A 19,213-nucleotide genomic window follows, 5' to 3' on the forward strand; every position below is an offset into this window, starting at 1 on the left:
TTGTTGTTGTAGGTGGATAGGACAGAGAGAAATCAAGAGAGGATGGGAAGACAGAGGAGGACAGAAAGATAAGATGCCTGCAGACCTGCTTCACCGCTTGTGAAGCGACCCCCCTGCAGGTGGAGCGCTGGGTGCTCAAACCAGGATCCTTGCACATCTCGCCATGTGTGCTTGGCCCGCTGTGCTATGCCCCCCCCCCCTTTGCTGTCAATTCTGATGACAGGGACCAAATCTCCCTCACCATTTTAGCAAGGCCCTCCTCAAGTTTGCTACTCATATTGCCTTCCATAATAACCCCTGAGAACCCATCTCTGGGTCCCAGATGACCCCATGAATTCACAATTAACTGTGACAGCAAAGTTTCTGTCATAGGAACAGGCACTGTGAGATCCAAGCATTTAACAGTGTCTATAAATTATGATTATTAATAATATGATTGTCACTCCCTGGAGGTATATAAAAAAACATATTAAAATAAACATAATGATTACCCCTCCTAGGACTTGAAAACAGACCTCCAAAATTGCCGGAGCAAGGATGAAATGTATTTGTTTCAAAGTTAAATTTGAAGCGAAAAATCACAAGACAACAGATTGCACATGTAAAATTAGATTCTAGTGGGAGGTCTTGGTTTCCAGCCTGTTGTGTGTTTTTTTTTTCACCCCCTTACTGGAGGCTCCGCTCAAAGACAGGGGTAGAAAATGCACTAAGATGAAAACTGAAGTAAAGTTCTGAAAGTTCCCGCTAAGTCTTTACAAACCCCTGACAAGCACTCTGCCAAGTCACACACAGATGCCCAAACACAGGAGACAAAAACAGAAAAGTTTTGCAACAAATAAAAGACGATCTTTGATTTAGGAAGATTATTGTTTTGACTGCCTTCATTTTGCTTGGTAAAAGACTAACCAAGCCAGGAATGAAGTAGCTCATTGTTTTAAAAGGAAGATTTTGAAGCCAGGTCGCCGCCCCCCCCCCCCCCCCCACACACACACACAATCCAGTCTCAAGATTGTGAATCTCAGGAATTAGATTTTCAAAAGTCCCTCAGGGAAAATCACAGGATTTTCCTGAGAGGGAAAGGGAGAGGGAGAGGGAGAGGGGAGAGGGGAGAGGGGAGAGGGGAGAGGGGAGAGGGGAGAGGGGAGAGGGGAGAGGGGAGAGGGGAGAGGGGAGAGGGGAGAGGGAAGAGGGACAGGGACAGGGAGAGGAAGAGGGAGGAGGGAGAGGGAGAGGAAGAGGGAGGAGGGAGAGGAAGAGGGAAGAGGGAGAGGGAGGAGGGAGAGGGAGGGGGAGAGGGAGAAGGGAAAAGGAAGAGGGAGGAGGGATAGGGAAGAGGGAGGAGGGATAGGGAAGAGGGAGAGGGAAGAGGGAGGAGGGATAGGGAAGAGGAAAGAGGGAGAGGGAGAGGGAGAGGGAAGAGGGAAGAGGGAAGAGGGAGAGAGAGGGAGAGAATGGTATAGGCAGTGACTTTTCTTTTTTCTTAAGTTTTAAAGCTGATGCTTTTTCGCTGTTAGATGAATGTGGCTCTAATCCAAAGAACCGATTCCAAATTCCTATTCCCAGGAGATGCCCAGAACAGCACAATAATGGCAATTACAATGAAATGTATCTTCCTGGCCACCTCTGAAGCATCCCAGTTAATTCTCATGGCTGTCCAGGGTTCAAATACAGAAATGCAAGCCTACCTTAAAAGGTTGCAGTGGCTCCCAACTCCACTTGGCAGAAGAGCTCTGTGGCATTTAAATACTGAGATCGGAAACAGAATCTAGATGAACTGGAGCCAGTGACGTCTCAGCAACTGTCCCTCTGGGTGGCCTTCATGATCTCATTGGCATCTTGGAGAAAGTATCCCAAACCTGGAGAAGACAGAAAAAAAAAAAGGAACAAGGTGAGCTCTGGGCATTTTCTGTCTTCTTCCCTCCCTCCCTTCCTTCCTTCCTTCCTTCCTTGTTGTTGAAATAAAGATGCATATTAGCATTTATGATTATCAATAACTCTTACAAACTCAGTCATTTGATCACCTAAACCTACTGTCTGTCAAAATCAAGATACAGGATACCAGAAACCATTTCCTAAGGGTTGGTTTGCACAATGCCTCTTCTGGAAAATATCTCAAAGAACCAAGACAAATGCAAGGAAATAAGAAGCATCCTAACTCTTCTCAAAGGGGAGCTCTATTTATAGCAGAAATAAAAGAAAATGCTAGAAGAACAGTAAAACAAAAGACCCAGCAAAATAGACGGACTCATTGTGTAACTATCCTGCAAATGCTGGCAAACGTCAAACTCAGCAGAAACCACCCATGAAGAGCTCGCACCGGAAACAATTTAGGTCCAAGCACATGAAAGGAACCATCTCTTTGGGTTGATGTGTTTTTGGAAACATGCTTGAAATAAACAGGTGACTACAGAAGAGAAAGAAAGGGAAAGAACCTGAGGGCTGGGGGTGGGGGGGTGAGCACACCTTGTCACCTTCCTTCAGGTCTTGTATCTGGAGAGGAGCCAACAGTTCAGCCAAGGGAGGCTGGGGACGGTGAGATGAGATGACACTTTGGAGCAGAAACACGGAGCCAAGCAACCAGTTTTGTGGAAAGTGGTCTTGGGCAAGATATCACGTAGATAAATACACACATCCAGAGAGAACAGAACAATAAGGGTAGTGACAGATCTTCCTGACCCAGGAGAAGGTGTCATGTAACTGAGACGTACTCGAGTCCCGCATACAGGAAAAGAACAGTGGTTTTGAGCAAGGACCCACAGAGATGACCCCATAATCTGGCCCTTTCCATACCTGGCCCAAAGCACCCATCCTGTGTTCTCTCTCCCTCCCTCCTCTTTCTTTCTTTCCTTTCTTTCTTTCTTTCTTTCTTTCTTTCCATCTTCTTCCTCCTCCTCCTCTTCCTCTTCCCTTTCTCTCTTACTCTCTCCCTCTCCCTCTTTCTCACACCCAGGCATCCTCTTTGAGGATGCTCTCTGCAAATTTTCACATTTTTCAAAGCTGTTCCTGAATTGCTCAGGAACTGGTGGAAACAAACAAGCAAAAATGGTCCATTTATATTGAAATGGATTCATTAAGGGGCCAGCTGCCCATAATTTGCAAGGCTGGGCTCTTGCTGGCACCGGAGACCACGTGTAGCTGGGTTCCCCCACCTACATGGCAGGGGCTGATCCTGCAGAATTGTCACCTTAAAAAAAAAGTCCAGATTCTAGCTCCCAGAATTACAACTTTCTCTGAACCCTGAGGAGAGCGAGCACATGAGGGAAGAGGTAGAAGTGGCAGGATACTGTACAAAACATAGCAGAAGACAAAACTGAGAGAAACTTTAAACAGTGATGCAGCAGTTGAGTGCCATGTTGCAATGTGCAAGGACCCAGGTTCAAGGCCTCGGTCCCCCCCTGCAGTGGGGTCAAGCTTCATGAGTGGTGAAGGAGTGCTGGAAGAATCGTCTGGCACCTTTGCTAACACCCCCATCCCTTTCACTTTCTCTCTGTCTCCAATAGAGGGAGAGAGAAAGACAGACATCTGCAGCCCTGCTTCACTACTTGTGAAGCATCCTCCCTGCAGGTGGGGAGCCGGGGGCTTGAACCTGGGTCATTGCTCGGGTCCTTGTGCTTAGTACCATGTGCGTTAACAAGGTGTGACACTGCCCTGCCTCCTGCTGTTGTTTTCAACTTGTACCAAAGATATGTAAGCTTCCTGAAAATCCAAGACTCAACTCCTTGAAGGTGAAAATGTTAGGGGTCGATGACAGCAGCCACCTTCAGCTAGTTATGGGGCAAAAGGGACAAATGAACCCAGCTCCAGGAGAGAATTGATTCAATTCACAGCAGCTCACACAGTCACCGACACACCATGCTGACAAAATCAGACTCGACCCTTTTGGCCACAAATGTTCCATCAATGTGACCCCAAGTGAAATGAAAACAGAGAGTCTCTCTCTCTCTCTCCCCTCCCCCATTCATCCTTTACTCATCTAAGTCTATTTCTGTGTCTGGAGCCACACAACCTGCTTTTCCTGGGGTGTGTGTCTGTGTGTGTGTGTGTGTGTGTGTGTGTGTGCGCGTGTGTTGGGAGTAGGGAAAGGGATTGCTCAAAAGGACTTCAGGTTTCTAACACCTTGCACAGACAGATAAGAGATGAGTCCTTCAGTCTGAGGAAAGATGGTGATATGACTGCTGTCAGAAAAACCTGGTCCAGGGACTGAGTGGTGGAACACCCAATAGGGCATGCAGGTGACAGTGGGAAAGGACCTGGGCTGAAGCCTCTCGAGTGGTGAAGCAGGGCTGCAGGTGTCTGTCTCTCTTCCTTTCTATCTCCTTCTTCCCTCTCAATTTCTCTGTCTCTATCTTAAATAAATATATTTAAAAAAAAAAATACCAGGTTCATGGCAGTTCACCCCTGACTTTCCCTAGAAAGCTGCCTAATGGAGGCAGGCAGCGGCGCTCCTGGTTAACGCACATAATACTAAGCACAAGGACCCGTGCAAAGATCCAGATTCGAGCCCCAGCTCCCTACAGGCAGAGGGGACACTTCACAAGCGGTGAAGCAGGTCTGCAGGTGTCTGTCTTTCTCTGTCCCTTTCCATCTCCCCTTCCTTTGTCAATTTCTCTCTGTCCTATCTTATTTTTAAAAAAACTAGGAAAAAAGGCCTTCAGGTGCAGTGGATTCATAGTGCTGGCACGAGCTCTAGTGAGAACCCTGGAGGAGGGGGAAAAAAGAAAAAGAAAAGAAAGGAGAAGAGAAGAAAGTCATTGGGGACCAGGCTGTGGTACACCTGCTTGAGTTTAAGGACCATAACCATGTGCAAGGACCCTGGTTCAATCCCCAGATCCCCACCTGCAGGGGGAAAACTTCACCAGTAGTGAGGCAGGTCTGCAGGTGTCTGTCTTCCTCTCTATCCCCCCCCCCTCAATTTCTCACTATTCTATCAAATAAAAAGGGAAAAAAATAAAGGAAGAAAAGAAAGAAGGAAGAAAGGGAGGGAGGGAGTAGGAAGGGAAGGAAAAATAGCCACCAGGAGCAGTAGATTTGTAGTGCAGGCACCAAGCCCCAGCAATAGCTCTAGTGGCAACCAAAAAAAAAAAAATTGAAATAAAAAAGAAATTCATGATTGATTTGTATGTTCAGTCGTTGAATGGATACTTTCATCAAGAAAAGACTATGAAGTAACCCAACCTAGAACTGAAGAAACACTAGTAGGAAAATAAGAAGAAGAAAAGAAAAGAAAACAGCTCACAGTTAAAAACAAAAGTGGAGTGCAGAGAACGAAATGAACAGAGTAGGGGGAGAGAACATAATGGTTATGCAAAGAGACTCTCATGCCTGAGGCTCCAACATCCCAGGTTCAATGTCCCACACCACCAGAATTCAGAGCTGAGCGGTGCTCTGGTAGAGAGAGGGGAGGCAAGGAGAAAGGAAAGAGGAGAGAGGAGAAAGGAGAGAGAAAATATCAGACGGACAGTACATCTTTTAGCTAGTGAGCTTCCCCAGCTGGCTCAGCTCAGTCACAAGCTTGGTAACAGCCAACTCAAATAGGGAAAAACATGACACTTGCAAATTTCAAAATGACCTCATCAAGTGTTCAGAGAAAGGACAGAGGTTCTTGGTGCCAAGTTCAGACAAGGCTTTGCATCAATGTTCTGAACCGTGTCCTTGACAGATGGTCAGTTACACATTTCAGATGAGCATCTCTCATCTCGGTCCCTTTATTGCACAAGTGTGAGGTTCCCCTAGACCTTCCAAAGAGAAGTACAGCAAGCACCTAGCTTCCAGAGAATTCTCCTTGAGCTCTGTTCTCCAAGGAGAACTGGATCACCGCTGAGGGCTGAGGGCTGAGGGCGGTAATTGTGGATGGGACTCTCTGGTCAAGAGCAGCTGGATCGTGCCACCAGTTGCCCACATCCCAGGGGTGGATACACACACACACACACACACACACACACACACACACACACACACACACACACACACACACACACACACACACTTCGTTCCACCAAAGCTGAATCTGTCTGGCATGTGTGAAGATTCTGACAAAGGTGGTGACAAAGGGCTCCTTTGTATGTTGTACAAACAAGACCTGCCTCGCCTTCTTCTCAGGTGAACAAACCATACACCTACTGAGGATACCGGGGCAGGACTCGGAATCTCAGTGAAAATAAACAAATCGGCAAATCCCTCAACACCAATGAGGGCTGGGGTAGGAACTCCAATTTCAGACTCCATGAGACGTGGAGGGAATGGATTTAAGTCCAATTCCAGCCAGCCAAATTCCTGAAAGTTTCTGTATCCGGAGTCAAAGCAAAATTCCTGAAAGTTTCTGTATCCGGAGTCAAAGCAATGCTACCTTTTCCTCCGAATCCTTTATTTTTTTTTCTTTTTATTACCTACATAGTAATTGCTGGGATCAGTATCTGCCGAGTCCACCACTACTAAAGGCCTTTTTGTTTCTTTTTCCTTTCTTTTTGTTGACAGGACAGAGAAAAACTGAGAGGGAAAGGACAGGGAAAGAGGGAGAAAAAAAGAAAAAAAAAGAGAGACACCCGGAGCATGGCTTCACCATTCATGCCATTCATGAAGCTTCTCTCCCCACTTTCTTGCAGGTGGGAACTGGGGCCTGAACCTGGGTCTTTGTGCCTGGTGATTTATGTGCTTTACTGGGTTGCCACCACCAGGCCCCTAGAATCCTTTTTCCCCCAGGTCAAGTTTTTCATTCATTTGTTTTTTCTGAGAGAGAGAGAGAGAGAGAGAGAGAATAATAAGGGGGGGGGGGAGAAACACGGGGGCTGGATGGTAGCACACCCAGTTCCCAGTTAAGTGCACACAGTACTATAAGCAAGGATGACAGAAGGATCCGGGTTCAAACCCCCAGCTCCCCACTTGCAGGCAGGACATTTCACAAATAGTGAAGCAGGTCTGCAAGGGTTTTTCTCTCTCCCCTCTCTATCTCCTTCTCCTCTCTCAATTTCTCTATCTATCCAATACAATGGGAAAAAATGGCCACCAGGAGCAGTGGATTTGTAATGCCACCACTGAGACAAAGCAAAAACCCTGGAGGCAAACAAAAAGCAAAAAGTAAGTGAAAGAGAGAGGGTGTGTGTGTGGGGGGGTACCACAGCACCCTTCCAGCATCCATGAAGATCCACTGGCAGCATCCATGGTGTTTTCATGTGGTGCTGGGAGTCAAGTCTGGGCCCTACCAAATGAGCTATCTCCTGGACTCAGAACCAGTGCATATTCTGCTGAAAAGAACACCTACGATTTTAGAACAGTACACCTTTGGCAACCGACACACAACCAACAGGTTCAGCTGAGACTACTACCATGATGGTATACCTTGCAGTGAAGTCAGCACATGAAGTATCACACTCTACCTCCTCCCCCTCAGAGAGACCTCGCACTTAAGGAAGGCTCACTGTCTTGCTGGTGCGATGTCTCTAGCTGGGAGCCAAAATCCTCTGAGGTTTCTTTGGGTTCCTGGTGTTGGCAGCTGCTGATGGGAGCCAGGCCAGCATTTCATCATTCACTCACTCACTCACTCACTCACTCTGGGGCTTCCCCACCATGGTTGCAGGGGCAGAAGTTTAGAAATTGTCAGTCCCAAAGGGGGGTGTCACACAGGGGGTCATCAAAACTCCCCATAGGCTGGCCCCAGCCTCCTACGGGGCTGTCCAGAGAACCAAGCTTATTAAAACAGATTCAACAGCTTTTTCAGGGCAAGTCATAAGAATCTTATCTTTTCTCCAAACAAACAAAAACAAAAACTAAGCACCATCATGTCCACCCAGCAGACATGGAACTTCTCTACACTGAGAATCCCACCCAACATTCTGATGGTAGAAACCAGGGGGTTTGAGAGTCCAATGCTGGGATCCCCTGTCATTACAAGGCAGAACTGGGGGCCAGCTGGTGATACACCTGGCAGAACGCATGCATAGGTTACCATGCTAAAGGACCTGGGTTCAAGCTCCTGGTCACCACCTTGGAGGGGGTGAAAGCTTCATGAGCAGTAGAGTGGGGCTATAGATGTCTCTCTTCTCTCGTTCTCGCTCTCCCTAATTCTCTCTGTCTCTCATTCTCTATAAAAAAGAAAAAAAGGAAAGAAAGGAGATGATTGTCAGGAATGGTGGAGCTGTGCAGGTACTAAGCTCCAGAGATAACCCTGGAGACAAAAAGGGTGTGTGTGTGTGGGGGGGGGGGGCAAATGGCATTACACTTGGCTGAACATACACATTACCACGCAGAAGGACCCAGGTTCAAGCCTCCAGTCCCTACCTTCAGGGGATGTTTTACAAGTGGTGGAGCAGGGCTACAGGCGACTCTCTCTGTCTCTCTCTCTCTCTCTCTCTCTCTGTTTTTATTCATTTTTAATGAGAGATACAGAGAAAGTGAGAAAGAGACACCAAAACACTGCCCAGCTCTGACTTATGGTGGTACTGGGATTTGAACCTGAGACCTCAGAACCTCAAGCAAGAGTCTTTTATGCTATCTCCCCTTCCTCAGAGTTTCTTTCTATCTCCCTCTCCCCTCTCAATTTCTATCCAAATTAAATAATCAAACAAACAAATATGAAAAGAAAACAGAACCACTAAATTAAAAAAGGAGAACAGGGGAGTCCGGTGGTAGCGCAGGTGGCACAAAGCGCAAGGACCAGAGTAAGGATCCCAGTTCGAGCCCCAGGTTCCCCACCTGAAGAAGGGGAGTCGCTTCACAAGCGGTGAAGCAGGTCTTCAGGTGTCTGTCTTTCTCTTCCCCTCTCTGTCTTTCCCTCTTCTGTCTCTGTTTCTCTCTGTCTTATCCAACAACGACTACAACAATAATAACCACAACAGTAAAATAACAAGGGCGACAAAAGGGAATAAATAAATAAATAAATAAATACATATTTTTAAAAAAAAGGAGAACAGAACTAGAGAAAAGAGGGCGTTTGGTTTCTAAAAAATGACACCAACAGAGAGCTGCTGAGGCTTGGCTTTGCCTACTGAAATCCTCCCTTTCCCATTTCACCACACTGTGGCTTCACTGAACTGGGTGTTGCCGGTGCGGGAACTAGGTTACCTGGGACTCACAAGCCAGGGGTATTCTGCTCGGAGCAACCTCCACGCCTCTTGGGAAACTGATCTGACTCTAATCCTGACAGTGCAGCAACCACAGTAATCTCCTCAAAAATTACAGCACTGCCTAAGTGCAGAGGAGACTTCAAAAGAAAGCCACTTGGCCCAAGATGTCTTTGCTCAAAAGCCAAGCCACCCAGGTCTCTTCCCCTGCTCAGACAGGTCTGTCTCCAGGCCTAGGAAGAAACCTCAGTGCTGAGACACCAGACAACAGTGAGAACAAATAGGTCCTCTGTTGAGTCAAGGACTGAAGCTCCAGGAAGGGTATGTGGACACAATTCCTTCTAGTTCCCTACATCTGGGGGCCAGTTTTAAGACAGGATAAAGGCAGGGATAGGCCATGGGGGTAGTTCAGCATATAAAGCATGGATTCCCGTACCTCAGGGCCCTGTTTCAAATCCTGAAACCTCCATATGCCAAAGCTGACCAGTACTGTGGTCCGCCACCCCCACCCCCTCTCTCACATAGAAATACATCAACCTCCCACTAAAAGCCTTCTCAAAAGTGACACAAGGTTCTGTGTCAACAGCTCAGAGGGAAAAGAGAAGGGACTCTCAGGACTCAGTCCGGCCCTCACCCAAGGGACTCACAGGAAGCCCACCTTGTGATTTCCATCATGGCGCCCAACTCCAACAACATGGCTGCTCCACGTCTAATTCTTTCACCGTCTGGTCGACGGGGGATTTCTGGTGGTCCCACATACAGTCAGGAAATCACGAGCTCACCTTTCTCCATCAGGGAGCCAAGCAGGACGTGGTGACTAGGCAATGCCACCGGCTTTGTCACTGTACAGGCGCGAGTGGCCTTCCCCACACAGAGTGGGAGGGCCACTGTGAATCAGGCCAGGCTGGCTGGGGTGAGGCCACACACCCAGAGGCCGGTGTGGCAACCCTGCCTGCCAGCAGACTTGACCTGGGACAGCAAAAGGCCAGAATAGGTATCCTAGGTGTTCCTGGAGGGGTCAGGGGACTGGAGTGCCCGCAACAGGCTCTGCTGCTGAGCCTGGGGACCCCTCAGAAAGAATTGCCTCCCCCTCACACACATACAAATACCTGCTGCTTCCTACTCATTCTAGCAAAAGATACACGTGAGATGGACTCGCCAAGAGAAGATGAATGAGACAAATGAGGTGAATGAGACTTGAGGGGTAAGGGACAGGGAGGTGGCTCAGAGGTAGAACATATGTTTGCATACAGGAGGCCCTGGGTTTGATCCCTGGTACCCCATGAGAGCAGCAAAGTCAACAGAACTCCATGGATGGTGGAGCAATGTTTTACACTTGCCCTGAAAGGGAAGGAAGTGACACACCCAGTAGAGTGCACTTTTTATAATAAACAGGATCCTGGTTGAAGCCCCTGGTCCACATCTGCAGGGGAGAAGCTTCACTGAGTGTTGAAGCAGTGCTGCATGTGGTCTCTCTGTCTCTTTCCCTTCTATTTTCCCCTTCCCTCTGAAGTTCTCTGTCTCTATCCAAAATAAATCATTAAATATATATATATGTATATATTTTTCCCCTTTTGTTGCTCTTGGGTTTTTTTATATCATTCTTGTAGTTATTGTTGTTCTTGTTATTGATGTCATCTTTGTCGGATAAGACAGAGAGAAATGGAGAAAGGAGGGGAAGACAGAGAGGGGGAGAGAAAGATAGACACCTGCAGACCTGCTTCAGCACCTGTGAAGCGACTCCCCTGCAGGTGGGGAGCCGGGGGCTCAAACAGGGAACCTTAAGCTGGTCCTTGCACTTTGTGCCACGTGCTCTTAACCGGTTGCATTACCACCCGACTCCAGAAATAAAACATTAAATAAAACACCAGCTACACCAGTTACACTTGCCTTCTATGTCTATCTGTCTGTCACTTTCGTAATAGTAATAATAATAATAACAATAGGTAGTTCACTAGGTAACACAGAGACCTTGTCAGGCACACAGCCCTGGTTTAAACCTGACACCACATGGGAGATGCCAAGGTACTAGAAGAAGCTCTGATGCTGTAGTGTCTCTAATCCCCCTCTCTCTTTATGAAAACAATCAGTCCAGGAGCAGAATAAAGCTCCCTGTCTTGAGGACCCAGGTCTGAGTCTCAAGATACAACACAGGAGACCACCACACAGGGGAAACCTTCCTAAACCACACAGTGGTGCTGTGGTATCTGTCTTCCTCCACTCCCCCTTCCAGTCTCAGTAAGCTCTGAGACTTTGCTGCTCTGAGAAGATTGTTTCAGATAAAGAAAGAAAAAGACAGAGAGACTCCATAATACTGAAGCTTCCTCCGATGGAGAACATGGTCGAGCACATGGCAAAACACTGCACTTCCCTGTGAGCGATCTTGCAGGTGCTGCTTCATTCTGTGTCTCTCCCTCCCTCTCCGTCTCTGATCTTCTCTCTGAAAGTGCTGTGTTGTGTGGGGAGGAGAGGAGGGCTGTACAAAGAAAGGAGAAACCATGCAGGTGTGAAAAGCTAGCAAAATTTTGGCAGCCAAACAAACAGATATTTGTATGTGGGAGAGGGAAAATTTTTTGTTTTTGTTTTTTAAAAATATTTATTTCCTTTTTGTTGCCGTTGTTTTTATTGTTGTTGTAGTTATTATTGTTGTTGATGCTGTCGTTGTTGGATAGGACAGAGAGAAATGGAGAGAGGAGGGGAAGACAGAGAGGGGGAAAGAAAGACAGACACCTGCAGACCTGCTTCACTGCCTGTGAAGCGACTCCCCTACAGGTGGGGAGCCAGGGGCTTGAACCGGGATCCTCACGCTATTCCTTGTGCTTTGCACCATGTGCGCTTAAACCACTGTGCTACCGCCTGACCCCGTTTTTTTTTTTTTAAAGAGAGCTCCTGTCAATCCAAATACTAAAAGGAAGAAGAGAAAGAGGAGCCAGAAAGCTTAAGGAGGCAGATCTACATGTGAATATTTGATGAGTACCTTCATGTAATAAGTAAAGTCAGTGACCAAGTTGTAAAACCCGGCTGCCCTACTTCGCAAGAGAAGCTCCCCGGGGGGTTGTGCACGGGGGGGCTGCTTAAAGGTTGAATGAGCAGCAGTCGTGATGTGTGTCTATGTGGCAACAAGCATATCCATCAAAGACAAAGGAAACGCTTTCCGTGCAACCAGGAATGTCCCACTCTAAAGTCAAGTGAAATTATGATTTTAATTTTTCATACTTGTAACCTTTGCCAGGATTCTTGGAGTGGAGTTGATGTTTATCAAGAAAGAAAGAAAGAAAGAAAGGAAGGAAGGAAGGAAGGAAGGAAGGAAGGAAGGAAGAAAGAAAGAAAGAAAGAAAGAAAGAAAGAAAGAAAGAAAGAAAGAAAGGAAGATTAAAATTATGGATCATGGGTAAGTTTTCCAGGAACTTGCCTCCAAATTGTCCTTTGCATTTTTTTGTTTTTTGCCTCCAGGGTTATCACTGGTGCTGCTCCTGGTAGCCATTTTTTTTTCTTTTTTTCTTTTTTTTTGATACGACAGAGAGAAATTGAGAGGGGATGGGAAGGATGGAAAGGGAGAAAGAAAGAGAGGCACTTGCAGACCTGCTTCACTACTTGCAAAGCAACCACCCTGAAGGTGGGGAGCCAGGGGCTCAAACCAGGATCCTTGCACGGGTCCATAAGCTTCTTTTTTTTTTAATATATATATTTTAAAGATTTTATTGATTTATTAATGAGAAAGATAAGAGGAGAGAGAAAGAACCAGACATCACTCTGGTACATGTGCTGCTGGGGATTGAACTCAGGACCTCATGCTTGAGGGTCTGATGCCTTATCCACTGCGCCACCTCCTTGACCAGTCCTTGAGCTTCTCACTATGTGCACTTAACCTGGTACATCACCGGCCGGACCGCCCCCCTCCCCATCCTTTACACAATTTTCATTTGATATGTGTGGGGCGGGGTGGGAGGGAGAAGAGAGAGAGAAAATTTTAAGTCACTTCAAGGGCAAAGGAGAGACAGCTCAGCCTTTTAGAGCACTAAATTTGCACACCTTAGTCACCAAAGATCCCAGCTCATTCTAAGGACCAACTTAGGCCAGAGTTGTGTGGTCCTCTTTTATTTGCTGTATTTTTTAATAACGAAAAAATTAATTTGCAGTAATGAACTCACTAAAATAGTTGATATGGGTAGAATGCTAACTTTGCCATGCACTGCCGTAGTTTGAACCTGGCTTCTACAGCAGTGGAGGAAGCTTCAGTATCACATTTCTTCTCTCTCTCTCTAACACACACACACACCTCGGAGTGGTGAAGCACCAGTAATTGTCGAAATAAAAAATAAATGACTTCAATTTTTTATGAGCAAATGGCTTCAAATTGTTTTACACTTCCACAATTAAGATGACAAGTTTGAGCATGCCAAATATCATTTCCTTAGTCCACTAAATCTAAGAAACATTTTGCACTTGCAGCAAGCTGAGACTGCAAGTATATCACAAGTGGCAATGCCACCGATTAGTGGGCACCGTTTTCTCTTTTTCCTGGTAGCTATCAAATCGTGCCGCATCTTACAGTTGCTAACATCCTATGAAATAGAGTGAGTAAAAATAGATTTTTAAATAGTCTTGCTTATAACAATCTAAAAACAGCTTGTGGACTGTTTGAGAAGCAGAGTAGCAACTGGGAGAGCTTCACTTCTGCTTTCCAGGTCAAGGTTTATTGAGAGCCTACCATGTGTCTAGGATGAAGAAACAGACATGCTTCCCTGTGGTGCCCAGTCATACTCACGGAATGAATGAATGAATAGATGGAGGGGTGGATGAATGGCCAGGCAGTGATGCACCTGGTAGAGAACGCACATGTTGCCATGCTCAAGGACCTGGGTTCAAACCCTCGGCCCCCACCTGCAGGGAGGAAGCTTCACAAGCAATGAAGCAGTGCTGCGGGTGTCTTACTCTCTCTCCCTCTCCCTGCCCCTCTCAATTTTCTTTTTCTTTTTTTCTTTTAATTTTTTTTTAAATTAATTTTAGTTACTGGATAGACACAGCCAGAAACTGAGAGAGTAGGGGAAAATAGAGAGGGAGAGAGACAGAGAGAGACACCTGTGGCCCTGCCTCACCACTCACAAAGCTTCCCCCCCTGCAGGTGGGGATTAGGGCCCAAACCTGGGTCCTTGCACATTGTAACATGTGGGCTCTACCAGGTGTGCCACCACCCGGCCCCCCTCAAATTTTCTTTTTCTTATCCAAATAAAATGATGATGATAAATTTTTAGATAATGGTATGCAGGAGGCCTAACAGGCCAATTAGGGAAACAAAAGGGGAAATCAATAAATTAAACAAACAAACAGGCCAGTTCTGCTATGGCATATGTGGTACTGGTTTCAGTCCTAGTGACTTCTGCATGCAAGCCCTCATACTCTCTTGCTAGTTGTCTTTCTGTGTGGGTGATGGTGCCTTTTGCTGATGTGTTTTTTTTGTTTTTGTTTGTTTTTTTTTTGCTTTTCAGTTTGATGTGGCCCCACTGGTTTCTTTTTGCTTCTGTTTTCTTTGCTGTTGGATTTGAATCCTTGAAGTGTTTCTTTGTAAGCAGAGGTCATGAAGTGTTCTGCCAATACTTTCTTCTATGTATTTGATAGTTCCTGGCCTAATGTCCATGTCCTTGATGCACTTAGAGTGAACTTTTGTGCACAGTGAGAAGTGATGGTTCAATTTCATCTGCTTGCATGCTTCAATCCAATTTTCCCAGCACCATTTGTTGAAGAGATTCTGCTCACCACTTAAGGGTCTGGGCCCCCCTTATCAAAAATTAGCTGGCTGTAGGCGGTAAATGCAGATTTTTTTTTTCCTCCAGGGTTATTGCTGGGCTCGGTGCCTGCACCATGAATCCACCGCTCCTGGAGGCCATTTTTTCCCCCTTTTGTTGCCCTTGTTGTTGTAGCTTCATTGTGGTTATTATTATTACCATTGTTGATGTTGTTCGTTGTTGGATAGGACAGAGAGAAATGGAGAGAGATGGGGAAGACAGAGAGGAGGAGAGAAAGACAGACACCTGCAGACCTGCTTCACCTCCTGTGAAGCGACTCCCCTGCAGGTGGGGAGCCGGGGGCTCGAACCGGGATCCTTACGCCGGTCCCTGCGCTTTGCACCGCATGCGCTTAACCCACTGCACCACCCCCTGACCCCCTCAGATTTTTTTTAATGCAAAACAACAGGCCCTCTCACATACACAACACCACTGAGCAGTTTCTCCGCCCAATTTTTTTCCCCCTTTTTTCTTTTTCTGTTTTAAAGGGAGACACAGAGAGGAGAGACACCATAGCACAACCCTACCATCCATGGAATTTTCCCCACCCCCAGTACTGTCCTGGTGCTGCTAGGGCTTGACCTGATGCAGTAACTATCCCTCCCCCACCTAAAGGTGGGTGCATTTCTCCAAGCTGCACTGGAAATTTCACCAACTGAGAGAGAAAAAGAAAAGGTATAGGTGGTACAAAATCAGTCAGTGAAAATTTAAGAAGTGCGCTACCCAGTGAGCTATCTCGCAGGCCTGGGCTTGTGAATTCAATAGGGTGACCTGCCACAAGGTGAAAACTACACAGGCTGCAAGGGTTAAGTGCACATAGTACTAAGCACAAGGACCCGCGCAAGGATCTGGGTTCAAGACCCATCTCCCCACCTGCAGAAGGGAAACTTCACAAGTGATGAACCATATTTGTAGGTGTTTCTCTTTCTCTCTCTCCCTCTCTCTCTCCCCCTCCTCTCTCTATTTCTCTCAGTCCTAGCCAATAAAATGGGGGGAAAGATGGCTGTCAGGAACATTCTTAGTGCCGGCACCAAGCCCCAGCGATAACCCTGGAGGCAGAAAAAGAAAAGAAATGATACAGGCTGCAATGAAATGAATGTGGATATTATGAACCCAGAACTCCTTTAAGCAAATGCTTCATTTAAGGAGGAGAAACATCTGTCTAGGACTGAGTGAAATTAGAAGTTGATTGTTGGACAAACCCAGGCAAGTCTGTCAGTAGCTCTGACAGAGAAGAGTGTGAGTGGAGCACCGGGCACTGGAGACAGATGCTGAAAAAGGACCTGAAGCAAGCCATGGGGCCACAAAGACCTCTCTCTACCTGGCCCGACTATCCTTCTTCCTTAAAATTAAGACGATAACCTGGAAGTTTCTACAATCCCCTGTCCTTGAAAAGAAGTCTGTATTCGTTCAACCCATGTAAGTCAAAGTTGAAGAGCATCAGATTTCTTTAATATTTATTTATTCTCCTTTGTTGCCCTTGTTGTTTTATTGTTATTATCACTGTTGTTGTTATTGATGTCATCATTGCTGGATAGGACAAAAAGAAATGGAGAGAGGAGGGGAAAACAGGAGGGGAGAAAGATACCTACAGACCTGCTTCACAGCTTGTGAAGTGACTCCCCTGCAGGTGGGGAGCTGCAGGCTTGAACCGGGATCCTTACGCTTTGTGCCACCTGTGCTTAACCTGCTGCGCTACCACCTGACTCCCAGGAGCATCAGATTTTTATATATATTTTTAATTGACACCAGGGCTATTGCTGGACCTTAGTGTTTGCATGATGAATCTACTGCTTACAGCTGTCTTTGCCTTTCTCTCTCCTTCACAGATACACGTGCACTCTACCAGGTGTACCATCTCTGCCCCCCCCCCCCAAAGACCAACTCTTCTGTGACACAGTGATGCAAGACGCCCCCCCCCCCAAATAAAGGTTGGTGCATTTGTCCAAGTTTCACTGACAATTTCACAAACTGAGAGAGAAAGAAAAGACACAAGGTGGTACAGAATCAACTTATAAAGGCTGAAAAGGACGAAGAAGAGTCCTTCCCCACTTTCACCCAAGTCAAAAGCAAGCAATTAGCCTCTTTCAACATCAAGACCCTTGCTGGGAAGTCCTGGGAACATTTCTGAAACAGTGCTACATCAAAGTCCCCTGAGCTGAAAACCCGATACATTAAAAAAAAAAAAAAAAAAAAAAAAATCACAAGGCAAATCTGTTTCTTGTGTGAGAGCCATTGGATTAGAAAGCCTGACAGTCATTGCCAAACAATATCTAAGAGACCACACACCAAGCAAGAGAAGCAGACCCCCACACCCGCCTGCCTTCGGAGAATTAACAAGTGTGCTTTAGACCAGGGCTCTGTGGTGCCAATAGTTGTTCTTATTTGTGGTTTTTGGTTTTTTTTTTTTACCTTTTGTTTTTTTCCTCCAGGGTTATCGCTGGGGCTCGGTGCCTGCACTACAAATCCACTGCTCCTAGAGGCCATTTTTCCCATTTTGTTGGCCTTGTTGTTGTCATTATTGTTCTTGTTGCCATTGATGTTGCTGTTGTTGGATAGGTGGATAGGACAGAGAGAAATTGAGAGAGGAGAGGAAGACAGAGGAGGAGAGGAAGATAGACACCTGCAGACCTGCTTCAACGCCTATGAAGGGCCCCCCCCCCCCTGCAGGTGGGGAACTGGGGGCTTGAACTGGAATCCTTACGCCAGTCCTTGTGCTTTGTACCATGTGCGTTTAACCTGCTGCACTACCACCTGACCCCCGGTGGCAGTGTATATATATATTCTTTTTGGTTGCCCTTGTTTTATTGTTGTAGTTATTGTTGTTGTTATTGATGTCACCGTTGTTGGATCGGGCAGAGAGAAATAGAGAGAGGAGGGGAAGACAGAGAGGAAGAGAAAAAGATAGACACTTGCAGACCTGCTTCACTGCTTGAGAAACGACTCCTCTGCAGGTGGGACGCTAGGGGCTCGAACCAGGATCCTTACATCAGTCCTTGCACTTTGCGGCACGTGCACTTAACCTGCAGCGCTAGCGCCCAACTCCCCGTGTCAGTGGTTTTATTGGGGTTCCCCACACAGTCAAATTGGCCAGAGCATGCCCAGCCGAGACAGTAGGTGGGTCCTCAATTAGCTAATCAATGTGTGAATTATATCCAGCAACTATTGTTCAGATAAGAGGAGAAGTTGACTTCATCATTTTTAGTAGCTGAGTAGTATTCCCCTGTGTATATAGACCACAATGTTCTCAGCCACTCATCTGTCCTTGGATACCTCTTAACTCTCCTGTCCCCCGCCCCTTCTCTTCCTCCTTCCTGTTCCTGTCCTCCTAATTCAGACCTCTTTGCCTTGCATTCCCACCGAGTCCCTGGTTCCCACCTGCAGGGGGGGTGGTGAAACAGACCTGCAGGTGTCTCTCTGTCTCTCTCCCTCTCCTCTATCAACCCCTTCCCTCTTGATTTCTGGCTTTCTCTATCCAATAAATAAATAAAGATAATTTAAAAAATTAAAGAAGCTTCAGGGATGCAGTCATCCTCTCTCCCTCTCTCTCCCTCCCTCACTCCCTCCTTCCCTACCTGTCTGTCCCATCTATTTATGGAGTAACATCTAACATGTTTATCATGTTTATTTTGATAAGATAAAATACCCACCTTCCTCATGCCTTCACCCCAACCCCAAACACAACAGCACACAGAGTGTTGAGAAGTTAATTCTCTCCATATTGGAGTGCCTTCTTGGGGGGACAATGCAGAGTTCTGCTCTTGTAAGATTTTTTTTCCTCCTTACTCTGTCTTCTGAGTCCTCTTAGTGACCAATTATTTGAAATATTGTCTTAATCTGTATATTGTGATAGGGTCACAAATTCCATGAGGACAGGGACCACAGTTTATTACTTTTTGATCAGTATTCAAAGACACATGTCCTCTGTATCACTCAGGGTTCTCAAGAAAAAGAGAACAAATGAAGACATATGGATGGATGACACACAGATAGGAGAGGAAAAGAGGACAAATAATAATAACCGTTATAGACATCTGTACACCGCTCCCCATTTCTAGAATGAAGGAACCAAAAACCAACTTGGACAATATGACAACTTCAACATGGGAGATGACACTCTTTGTTTTGATTGAAGCAAGGCAAAGCCTAACAACTTGCTAGTGTCCTAAGGGTCCCAGAGCATGGGCTGGACAGGACTGGTCAATGGAGCCCTCTTAGGCTGAGAAATCGCCAACACACACCCAGAGACATGCCCCAGAATGATACTTCTCTGCCATTGTCTAGATAAGGGACCCATATGTGTGATATGGGACTGTGTATATACACGGCGTATTCCTCAGTTACACATGCCCACCTCTGCTCCCTCATTCA

At 46.4% G+C, this 19,213-nt stretch overlaps 1 protein-coding gene and 1 long non-coding RNA gene across 7 annotated transcripts in view; one reads left to right on the top strand and one right to left on the bottom strand.

The window, feature by feature from the left end:
• Window positions 1-19,213, top strand: part of LOC132540491 (uncharacterized) — a 493,968-nt gene that overhangs the window by 452,331 nt on the left and 22,424 nt on the right. The gene's annotated exons all lie outside the window — the stretch shown is intronic.
• TIAM1 (TIAM Rac1 associated GEF 1) overlaps window positions 1-19,213 on the bottom strand; it is a 447,258-nt gene that overhangs the window by 212,768 nt on the left and 215,277 nt on the right. For 5 of the 6 annotated variants that reach the window (XM_060198601.1, XM_060198598.1, XM_060198600.1 and 2 more), the window contains one exon: window positions 1,686-1,856. The gene's annotated coding sequence lies outside the window, so the exon portion shown is untranslated. Of the gene's footprint in view, window positions 1-1,685; window positions 1,857-9,714; window positions 9,869-19,213 lie in introns of those variants that run through there. The other variant, XM_060198602.1, reaches the window with a different exon arrangement.

Source organism: Erinaceus europaeus, chromosome 9 (assembly GCF_950295315.1).
Source record: "Erinaceus europaeus chromosome 9, mEriEur2.1, whole genome shotgun sequence".
NCBI classification, from domain to species: domain Eukaryota; kingdom Metazoa; phylum Chordata; class Mammalia; order Eulipotyphla; family Erinaceidae; genus Erinaceus; species Erinaceus europaeus.